At 33.8% G+C, this 10,274-nt stretch overlaps 3 long non-coding RNA genes across 6 annotated transcripts; 2 read left to right on the forward strand and 1 right to left on the reverse strand.

Moving 5' to 3' along the window:
* Positions 1-618: 618 nt before the first annotated feature.
* On the forward strand, positions 619-2,047 carry LOC126927189 (uncharacterized). The gene is made up of 2 exons (XR_007715270.1): positions 619-1,777; positions 1,888-2,047. It is a non-coding gene; the product is annotated as an uncharacterized LOC126927189 (long non-coding RNA).
* LOC126927169 (uncharacterized) lies at positions 1,774-8,544 on the reverse strand. Of its 3 annotated transcripts, XR_007715240.1 has the most exons (7): positions 8,321-8,544; positions 7,844-7,984; positions 7,268-7,627; positions 4,621-4,801; positions 3,423-4,518; positions 2,223-2,843; positions 1,774-2,106 (listed from the first exon to the last, which is right to left on the reverse strand). It is a non-coding gene; the product is annotated as an uncharacterized LOC126927169 (long non-coding RNA). The 3 variants fall into 3 exon arrangements; XR_007715241.1 differs by lacking the exon at positions 3,423-4,518; XR_007715239.1 differs by having other exon boundaries at positions 3,423-4,801.
* A 116-nt stretch (positions 8,545-8,660) lies between these two features.
* On the forward strand, positions 8,661-10,060 carry LOC126927165 (uncharacterized). Of its 2 annotated transcripts, none has more exons than XR_007715231.1 (5): positions 8,661-8,809; positions 8,887-9,075; positions 9,186-9,543; positions 9,623-9,726; positions 9,841-10,060. It is a non-coding gene; the product is annotated as an uncharacterized LOC126927165 (long non-coding RNA). The 2 variants fall into 2 exon arrangements; XR_007715232.1 differs by having other exon boundaries at positions 9,230-9,543.
* The last annotated feature ends 214 nt before the right edge of the window (positions 10,061-10,274 follow it).

Below are 10,274 nucleotides of genomic sequence, written 5' to 3' on the forward strand. Positions count from 1 at the left end.
GGAACATACCAAAAATCTTTCAAGATGGTCTTGGCAACGGAAGAGTCGAAAATATGACAATTATAAATGAAAAATTCTAATATTTTACAGCTGACAACGATAAAGAACTCCAGATATTCTCCTAATTAATTTACAACAAATTCGCGTATATGATCGATAGCTGACGTCACTGTGTCCCACAGCCCTTGTAAAACGATAAGAATTTCCTGGAAAAACTTGTAGCCACGAAATGAAAAAGATGATAAAACTTCTAACAAGAGTACTGAGACGAGCAACTTTGTACTTACCCCTTCGGAGTAGGGAACGTGATTAAACGTCCGCGAGTTCGAAACTTTTGTAAGTCACTGCACGGCCGCTGCTTATGGTGGAAATGTAATAGATATAAGTACAGAGCGCGTGAGCGAACTAAAAACGCGATATAGGGGTAAAGAGAGAGACCGTTCCGTCCTTCTCTAATGCCCGCGTACTTGTACCGGAAATGTGTAACAACGGTAAACAAGCGCCGTCAGTGTCCACTAGTGTGCATGCCTGATTAAACAAGGACAGAAAATGCTTATATACAGCCTTCTCTTTTTATTTCCATGTCGCATCCATCTTACTATACAGTAGACAGGATTCGACTATTCCATCATTATATTCGCACCCTGCTTACGTGTGAACTAACATTGCCATGACAACAAATCGTTCGTCTCCTGTTTGATGCTCAGTTTTCAACGGAGTTGAAGGGAAACTTTATAAGAGAAAGGAAGTGACGGATTGTCTCAAAGTAATAAACGAAAATTCTCGTAACTATCGAGAAACGATAGTCAATACAAGGATATCATTATCACATTTAAAACTATTACAATAAACGGTGATTTATCGCTGCAAGGTACCACAAATAAGATATCTCATAATTTGCGAAAAGAGGTAAGGAATATTCTAGATTTTAGACTTTGGAACTTCCATGACAGTCATGAGTGTGTTTTGTCATTGATTTGCCATATTGCGTTTTTCACAATTGTTGTTCATTTTTTGCGATATTTTACACTCGCACATAGTATCTATGATTTTTTCTTTCGATAATTCTTATAATTATTGTCAATAATTAATTATTTATAACCATTTACGCTGTATTATATATCATTAAGATTTATCTTTGCACGTATCAAGATAGTAGATAACAAAATTATGTTTATATATTTATATTATGTGTATATATTTAGATATCTTCTTAGTTGCAATTTTTTCGAATAGTATCGGTGACCAATCGAAATAGAAATTAGTGCGGAAAGAGGGGAAGGAACCAAAATTTGAAAATCGACATCGGTAACTCAGTAGTTATAGAATAACTCAATCGATAACGTAGATTAACTAGTTATAAATGAAAATATATATAAATTCAAACTTTAAAAATTAGAAATTAAAAAGCAGAAGGCAAAAAATTATCGCCGAGGATTTATATAATAATAAATAGACAGTACATTCTTTTTGTCTGTCTTACCGAGAAATAAAACAGTTAATTGATGATTATCGTATAGTGTGTACTCATAGCATAAAATTTGTTCAATGAATTAAAAATTATATTTTTTAGATATGTAGACATTAGCGATGTATTAATCCGGGAAGCTCGTCTACCTCGGAAATATCGAGTCTGCGACAACGTCGATTTGGAAATTATTCTTACAGAATATGAAAATTATTATTACAAGATGAAATTCCAAAAATATCCTATATTGTGCAAGAAAATAACTGAAAAGGAAATAAAGACGAGGGAAATGACAAATGCGAACAAAGTGTAAGAATTTAAATTATTTAACACTATTCAACGTTCTCAACGTATTCAACGTATCGATTACAATATCATTCAATCTTCGAAGAAGTAGTAAAACGTGTCAAATCTGTTAGCAAAGAAACGAGAAGTGAGTCTGTGAAAGGGAGGAATGTACAACAGAAGATGACGGGTGACGCTACGGATGATATTAATCTCGCAATAACATTGACACCAATTTTCGCCAATGAAAGCGATGAATCTTCATCAGAAGAGGAGAGCTATTTAACATCTTAATGGAACAATCCACGCAATCAAAGATATCAAAATAGGCTCAGAAGCTTTATATAGACAATCTGGAATTATGGAAGATTATTGAAGACATTTCATGCGTAAGTTATTTTCGATTAATATACGTATTGTAAATACTGATTTCAGTAAAGCTTTAAATAACGAATTACATAACATTTACGGAAATTAATACGGAGATTATGCGCCATTTCATCTTTGTATTGTCGCAGGAAATCATACTGACAAAATTAAATGTATATTGGGACAACATCGTAGGCCTAGAGGAATGTAAATCTGCTATTAAGGAGGCCATTGTGTATCTCCTCAAGTACCTTATCTTTTTTAAATGCCCATTTTCTCCCTGGAAAGGTATTCTGCTATACAAGCAATTACGAAATAGGGAAGACGATGTTGGCGAAGGCAGTCGCAACAGAATGCCACTGTACCTTTTTTAACATAACGGCCAGCTCATTGGTGAGCAAATGGAGAGGTGATTCCGAGAAGTATATCCGTGTAAGTTGATTTCCTTTGTCTATGAAGAAGAGATTCTGGAATATATCATATATAATAATAATCATATATAAATAGAATAGTTGTTTGGAAAACGAAATGATATTACGTTCGTGATGAAACAATGAATTTAAGGAATTTTGAATATAATATTTAATAAATAATAAATACATTTGTTAAATTGAACAGGTTTTATTTGAACTTGCCTATAATTATTCGCCTACAATTATTTTTATCGACGAGATTGACTGGATAGGCACAAATAAAGGAGTAAACTGTACATTGTCTGAACCTTCAAAGAGATTCAGATCAGAACTTCTTTCTAGATTGGATGGATTAGTATCTAACGAAAATTCTAATGTAGTTCTTTTGGCTGCAACTAATTGCCCTTGCTATGTATATCACGCTATTTCAATGTTTTCTAAGTAGAAAATATCTTAATATCATAATTATTCATTATCTTAATCTTAATTATTGTGTTGTTCGGAATATTCCTTCGTTATTATTAATATAACAGAACAATAATATTTATTGTAAATATATTATTAGGGACATTGATGCAGCTTTACGCAGATGCCTCGAAAAGAAAATATACGTATCATTACCAAATGAAGTTACTCGACTCGATATGTTCAAATAATACCTTAGCAACCAGTTATTAGAGAATATGGATATTGTAAACCACATAATAAAATCTACTGAAAAATATTCTTGCGCGGATATAAAATTGCTTTGTAAGCAAGCATGGCTGCTAGAAATAAGTCCAATGTGGGAAAAACTTGAAAAAAAAGAAACATCTGTTACGACTTTGAAATATGAATTAAAGAATTATGAAATAATAGCAAAATTGTTAAAAAACAATGTCACCTACAGTTACGGATGTGGATAGATATGAAGCGTGGAATAAATATGTATGCCATAAGAACATATTTTAAAAAATATAAATGGTTATCATAATATATATCATTAATATAATTATCGTTCGAAAAATTGTTCGTGTGCGTGCATGTATGTGTGCGCACGCGTTATAAACAAGTTTGAAATGTTCGTTCTACATATATGTATACGTGGTATACATCTTCCCTTATAATATATAATATGTGTAATCTGAGTGGTAATATCTCCACGTATTACATATGTGTTAGTGTATTTTATCGATAATCTGTCTTTTATTTCCTCTTATCTTATTAACGCATGTATGGGCGCGTATATGCGCTGGCGAAAGCTATGGGTGTAGACTCAGAACACATATATGCGTTTTTTGCAAGTATTCCGCATGGCCTAAGGACAGATATACGCGTTTGTCGATTTTTCCGATCAAGTAGAAGTAATACTATTACATTTATGTGAGATAAATATGAATGTATTCCTTAGTAACGGCAGTAAGCAAATGCCAATAATGTCTCGTTATAATTGTTTACCTGTTTCGAGGACAGTCGCATCTAATTATCGAGAAGAAAATGTGTTGTTTGTGTGAAAAATAAGAGAATGCAGAAAATGCGATGTCGGATTATGTATCGATAATTGTCTTGAAATTTTTCTCATACAACTGAATTATTAGCCAAATTCTGTTGTAAATTCTAAATGTTTATTGTAAATTTCAATGTTTAAAATAAATAATCAATACTAAAAAATAACGCTCTTGAATTATTTAATCTCGTGCAAAAGAATTACTATAACTTATTACGCTTTGCGCTTTCAATAGTCAATCAACAGAGTTCAGTCTAACGAAGAAGTTCCCTCCTACGCTAACGAACTGTCCTGTTTTTGCGTCCAGGCTTTCACGACATAAATTAAAATATCGCACATAAGCACAGCGTAACAGCGGCTTAAATTTAAGTTACAATAATAATCTTAAAAAAAAAAAAAAAAAAAAAAAAAAAATGTAATAATGCATGGCTATGTCGTACCGTCGCGTATCGGTACTTTTGCCTGTACCACCCTACAATCAGAATTCAGCGTTTATTCTGGAAAAAAATCATGTAAAAAAAAAATATGTAAAAAACCTGGAATTAATAAACAAAGATTTTAAAAAATCAACAATTAAACAAGGGATTGAGATGACCAACCCCGCTCACGCTGCGAACTTCGAACGCGGAAGAGTCGAGCCGTGGCCATGATGGGTGATTCCAGGAATCGGTCGCGTATGGCAGGATCTGCCATGCTTTACCGATCCCAGCCGCGCCGATTTCCGTCAACAGACACAGTAACGGAGATATTTGGAACAGAAGCAGCCGCATATTCGCCTATCTGAAATTAAAGAGATGATTTCATGTAGAAGATACAAATTTGTTCCCTGATATTGAAATGCCGAACACGAGGAAAATGAGACATGCAAATGACAAAGTCGATGATCAATAGGAAGATAACATAAACAATTGTAGATTGCAAGGAAAATTTTGAAAAATGATACGTGTTCTAATAATAGAATATAAATAATAAAAAGGAGAATGTAATTGCCATTCTTCTATGTATTTTAATTTATGAGACGTAACTTCTGAATGACCTGTAATGCCCGTTTCCGCGGCATTATGCGCCGAGTTCCGGACTACGCGTAGATCCGGTAGCGCGATTGTTCACTCGACTACATTTACCATAGCGAAATCGAACCTCCCGCGAAATCGAACTAGAATTCGACCCGACACGCGTACGCGCCCAACCACTGAAAGTTCAACGCACCAGTACCGTCAGACGATTCGAAACTTGTGAATCATCTGCTAACGATACGTATCCACCGTCAAAATTTTTCATTGCAATAATTTTTCATAACGTTGCAACGATCGCTATATTTTCAATATACATGTATGATCGTAATAAAGAGTGTCTACTCTTCTTAGACTGTTATTTGTACAACATTATACGGAAATGTATGTTTTACGTGATATGGCTTCTCTCGACGCGTGGATCCATTGGGAAAACTGCTATATTTATGGTAACTTAATCGTTACAATAACATAAGAACACGTAGAACCGACTCAAAGTTGTAAAAACATGCTTGATACAACTCAAGTGTATTATATACGTTTGAAGCATCACCGCCCATTACTACACCATCAACATCAATCATGTTCTACACCACGGTCATTCTTCTGCAAAAGCGATAATTAAAAGAGAAAGAGAAAGAAGAATTACTGCACAAACTTCGACAACCATGGGACTTCCGTATACATATACAACAATAAGATCACCGTGAAATTGTCTTATCTTGTTCTTTTAATCGCGAAAAATCTGTCCGTAAGTTCGTGGACCGTGTCGAACAGAACGCTATATACGAGGTAGAACGGGTTTTTGTCCGACTGTTGCACGGTTAAGAGCACGACGAGCAACATTGTTCGTGGCGATAAAATGAAGGTAAAAAAATGCAACGAGGAAACAAAGGATAGAACGTCTAGACATAGCGGAACAAATCTTCGGCAGGAAGATCTTCTCCGTTAACATCGACTCCGCACAGTTACGCTCGCTCTTTTACAGTTAGCCTCGCGGACCTGTCTTAATTTGTAACTACGTTTCGGGACATCCTCAACACGTTCCCCAACGCGTAGGTTTCATACGACAAATTCAATGTCATAGTGGTTTAAGTCGTAATTCCGAATGTTTGAATTCATTTTTACTCTCAAACATATCTTCCCTTTGGTTTCAGAACCGATTAAGTCGTAACTTTATTCTCTACCATTTCTGTTTCCACGGTTTGAACAGATGTAATCTATTTTTACGGTAATAAACACAGAAGATTATTTGATGAAAACTGGCAATGGCCTAACTTACACCACTATGATTCTCAACCCTGTTTTCCAAATTGTGTTATATAATATTTTATGAAATGTTGGTGCCATACAGGATGAAACGATCTTAGGCGAATCAAACATCTTATTTTCCCTTACGCCATTCAAATTATAAAATATGCAAACTTTTTAACATTTAACTCCGCTGTCTCATTATGTCGATTCCGTCAACTGTACGTATGCTAATGAACAGTAGTTAATTGTCGGTTTCACGATGGGATTTCGAAGAGGAAATTGGATAACGGATAGGTGAGGGGTTCTGAAGTAGGATAAGAACGTAATTGTAACTCGACTTTTGATGATTTATTGCCTAGCTAGCGGGATCGAGAGCGTGACTGGTGATGTAAGATACTGAGGAAAGTTAATTAAACTTAGCTTCATTACGTAGAGTAAATAAGATGTTTGATTGCAGTAGAAATTGTCACATATTTGATAAATGTTAGATTTCTATATATAAGAAAAATGTATAAAAGATATATAAGAGTATAAGACTATTTCTAAGAAAGGTAAATTATGGGTTTTTCATCAAATGTTTGAATCAACTTTGTTAAAGCATTCCCTAATTTAACCATTTAGACGTTAACTATCGAGAAACCGGTCCAGTGTGTCGTATATCTCATCATTTACATAGGAACAAAATCTCCACGTTCAGGCTGTACAGTTAATTGAAATTAAAGGCAAACACTGTAACTCTGGCACAACTGTCCTTATTTTCGCAACTAATTACCATTTGTCCCATTTCATTAAAACTTTTTAACAGCCGGTAAATAAATCGATGGAATTTCCTCGGTTCAATTTATGAGTGATGAAAATCAAAATTACTTAAAAGTACCATTTCTCGATATCTCCAAAAACATGTCATTTCTAACCGTATAATAATCTATAAGCAGAGAAATGTCAATGAAAATTTAAGACGAAAAAGAGGTAAATTTACCTGAATTCCAGAGCGCGGCCGGCTTTCAAATGTCGTTGACTGTTTAGAGTTACCACGCTTACTACGGTCCGTGAACTACGGCTTCCCGGTTTACCCCGGCTTCGTATCTGCATACCGTGTGCTGTTGTCGCCGCTAAAACACGCTCACCCCTCTACTCGCGGACTTAACTACTGTTCTCAATTGGTCGCTGTTTTTAACTGTAGTTCTTGTTCCGAAAGATAGGTAAATGGCTTCCTCTATGATCTACGAGCCAACACAATCAAAGATGATCGTTTAAAGTAGCTTATAGGAACAGGCAGACTACGGGCACATTTACGCTCCGATCGTGTGTAGAACGCTAAAAGGTAGAATTCTGAAAACTGTAGAACAAACGAGCGATAGTTTTGCTAAAAAGACAAGTTAAGAGTACATAAATATGTAGTAAGAGGAAAGAAAAGATCTTCAACTGACAAACAAGTAATTGTGTCTATCATCATTTCGTCAATGCGATTAAGGATAGTTATATACATTTATACATTACATTCTAAGAGTTACAGTTGCATGAAACAAAGGAGAGAGTGATGGGAGCAACTTACCTGCTCATTTATCCTCTGCACGTTCGGAGATGCGCATTAACATTATCATAATCGCTCAGTTGAATTATGCTTGTATTAGTATGTTTTATCTTCTTTGTTAATACATAAGAAGTACTTCAATATCGAAATAATCTGTGAAATCTAAGTTATATATAAATATATATACTTTCAATGTGATTATCAATAGTTTAGTTTATTTAATTCAACATATGTATATTTTCATGAAAACAAAAGTACGTCAAATTTTAACGAGCAATAGCTTTCGTTTTACATCTCTATACGGTAATTTGCAGGATGCAAAAAGAAAAATAGAGAGTCTGATCTGAAAATAGAATGATCTTGAATAAATTGTAAAGGACATAATAGCGCTGTCATGCGCTATGGTGCATAAACTAGGGTAGAATTAAAAGCGTAGTAGAATGTAGATCGTTAACAAATAAAAATTAATCTAGGTGTTATTAAAGAAATTTGTTTCACCTTTTAAACTTTTTGATGATTGGTTTACTTTGAATATTTTGCATATTTTTGCATATCATGAGCATTTTGTACATTTCCATACATTCAAATTTTCTATGAATATAAAATGATCCGCACTCTACTTCATAGTATACTCTATACGTTTAAAATGCTCCATTAGAAGCTTAAATCTATCAAAATACAGCTCCTAAGGAAATGTGAACTTGCACATGAACACATAATATGGATTTTCTGATTGAAACGTATAGACAGGTATATACTAGCATAAGCCACCTTCGGCATTTGACTGCATGGTGCAGCACTACTCTCTCTGGGATATCCTAGCCACTTTCGGCATTTGGCCGTATGGTGCAGCACTAGCTCTGTAACATAGAAAACCATAGGCGTCAGTTCTTCTTATTTCCTCTCTCATATATGTTTACTTTAATGTCACTTATTCAGGCGCTTGATATATTGTCGGAATGAAATTTTAGTAATGTGCAAGTAATTGTGAGTAGATTAATAAAGTATAATAAGATATTAGATTCATATACATAGTTTCAAGTGACATCAATCTTTATGTCTAGTATATACATGTGTATTGGTCTATAAGTCAGTGTTAAAATAACAAACAAATGGCAGAAGAAGGAAAGAAGATTTCCTTCGGTTTTGCAAAATCTATTAAGAAATCTATTAAGAAAAAATGCTATTCCACAAGAAAAAAAGAAAGTTGATTACATTGAATGCCTTGATGAGAAAGGTATTAAAGTAATAGGGTGAGTTCAAAAAGTAAAATTTATAATCAAGAAACATATAACCTCAACCTAACCTATAAAAATCACCAATAGCGGAATATATATATTTGAAAACAATTTTTTTATTTCAGTGAGGAAGAAAAAAAGGATGAACCTCTAATTTTTCCATTACTAGGTTCAAAAACCTGGCATGATAGAATTCTTAATAAAATAGATGCAGACATTTTCCTTCCGAAGGCAGATAAGGAAAAGGTAGGAGACGCTAGTGTTAACGAGGCAAAATCAAAGCTATCTAATGGAAAAGCATCGCCAATAATATCAATAAAGAAAGAGCCAGTTGAAGATAGTGAAAATAAAGTTGTTACTTTAGAAGAGCAAGCGGCGGAAGAAATCATTGAGGAACTTAAGTCAAAGAATGAACATGAAACTAAAACAAATGATTTAACTTTACCTTTAGTAGAAGATGAATCATTAAGAGGCAAAGAACAGGTACGTTATCAACATATTGATGTGCAATGCACAGATGTATTACATTTGCATATTATAAATATTGTTTTTTATTTTTCAGTCTACGTTAGAAGGTTATGAAAAAATTCCTATTGATGCTTTTGGTGTAGCAATGTTACGGGGAATGGGATGGCAACCAGGAAAGGGAATTGGTTGAAATGAAAAGTATGAATTTTACTCTAGATTAAATTAATTATATGTGTTTAATACATCACTTATTGGAAAGTAAACAGAGAACATCATTTTTTATTTCACAATCGTTTATTCTAACTATTACAGATTAGTAGCAGCTGTCATACCAGAATTACGACCAAAAGGTATGAAACTACAGATACCAAAAATACAGATTCCTAAAAAGAAGAGGAAGAAGTTAAAATCGAGAAAGGAACATTTGTGAAAATTATAGCTGGAAAACAAAGTAATAATTATGGTCAAATAGAAGGATTCGATGATGATGCAGGAAGGCTCATAATAAAACTAGCTCTTGGTGGAAATATAATATCTGTAAATGAATTTATTGTACAGCCAGTGACTAAATCAGAATATTCTAAGAACTCAAAAGTTCTAAGTTAGTATGAAGTGTTAGTTTTTCATTAAGGGACTTTTAAGAAAATAAATTTGAATTGACATATACATATAAAGACATAATCAGGCATGTAGAAAAACTAATTCAAGAGTTCCTGTAAGTGTGTTGTTGCATGCAATTTTTTAAA

Source organism: Bombus affinis, unplaced genomic scaffold (genome assembly GCF_024516045.1).
Source record: "Bombus affinis isolate iyBomAffi1 unplaced genomic scaffold, iyBomAffi1.2 ctg00000078.1, whole genome shotgun sequence".
NCBI classification, from domain to species: Eukaryota; Metazoa; Arthropoda; class Insecta; order Hymenoptera; family Apidae; genus Bombus; species Bombus affinis.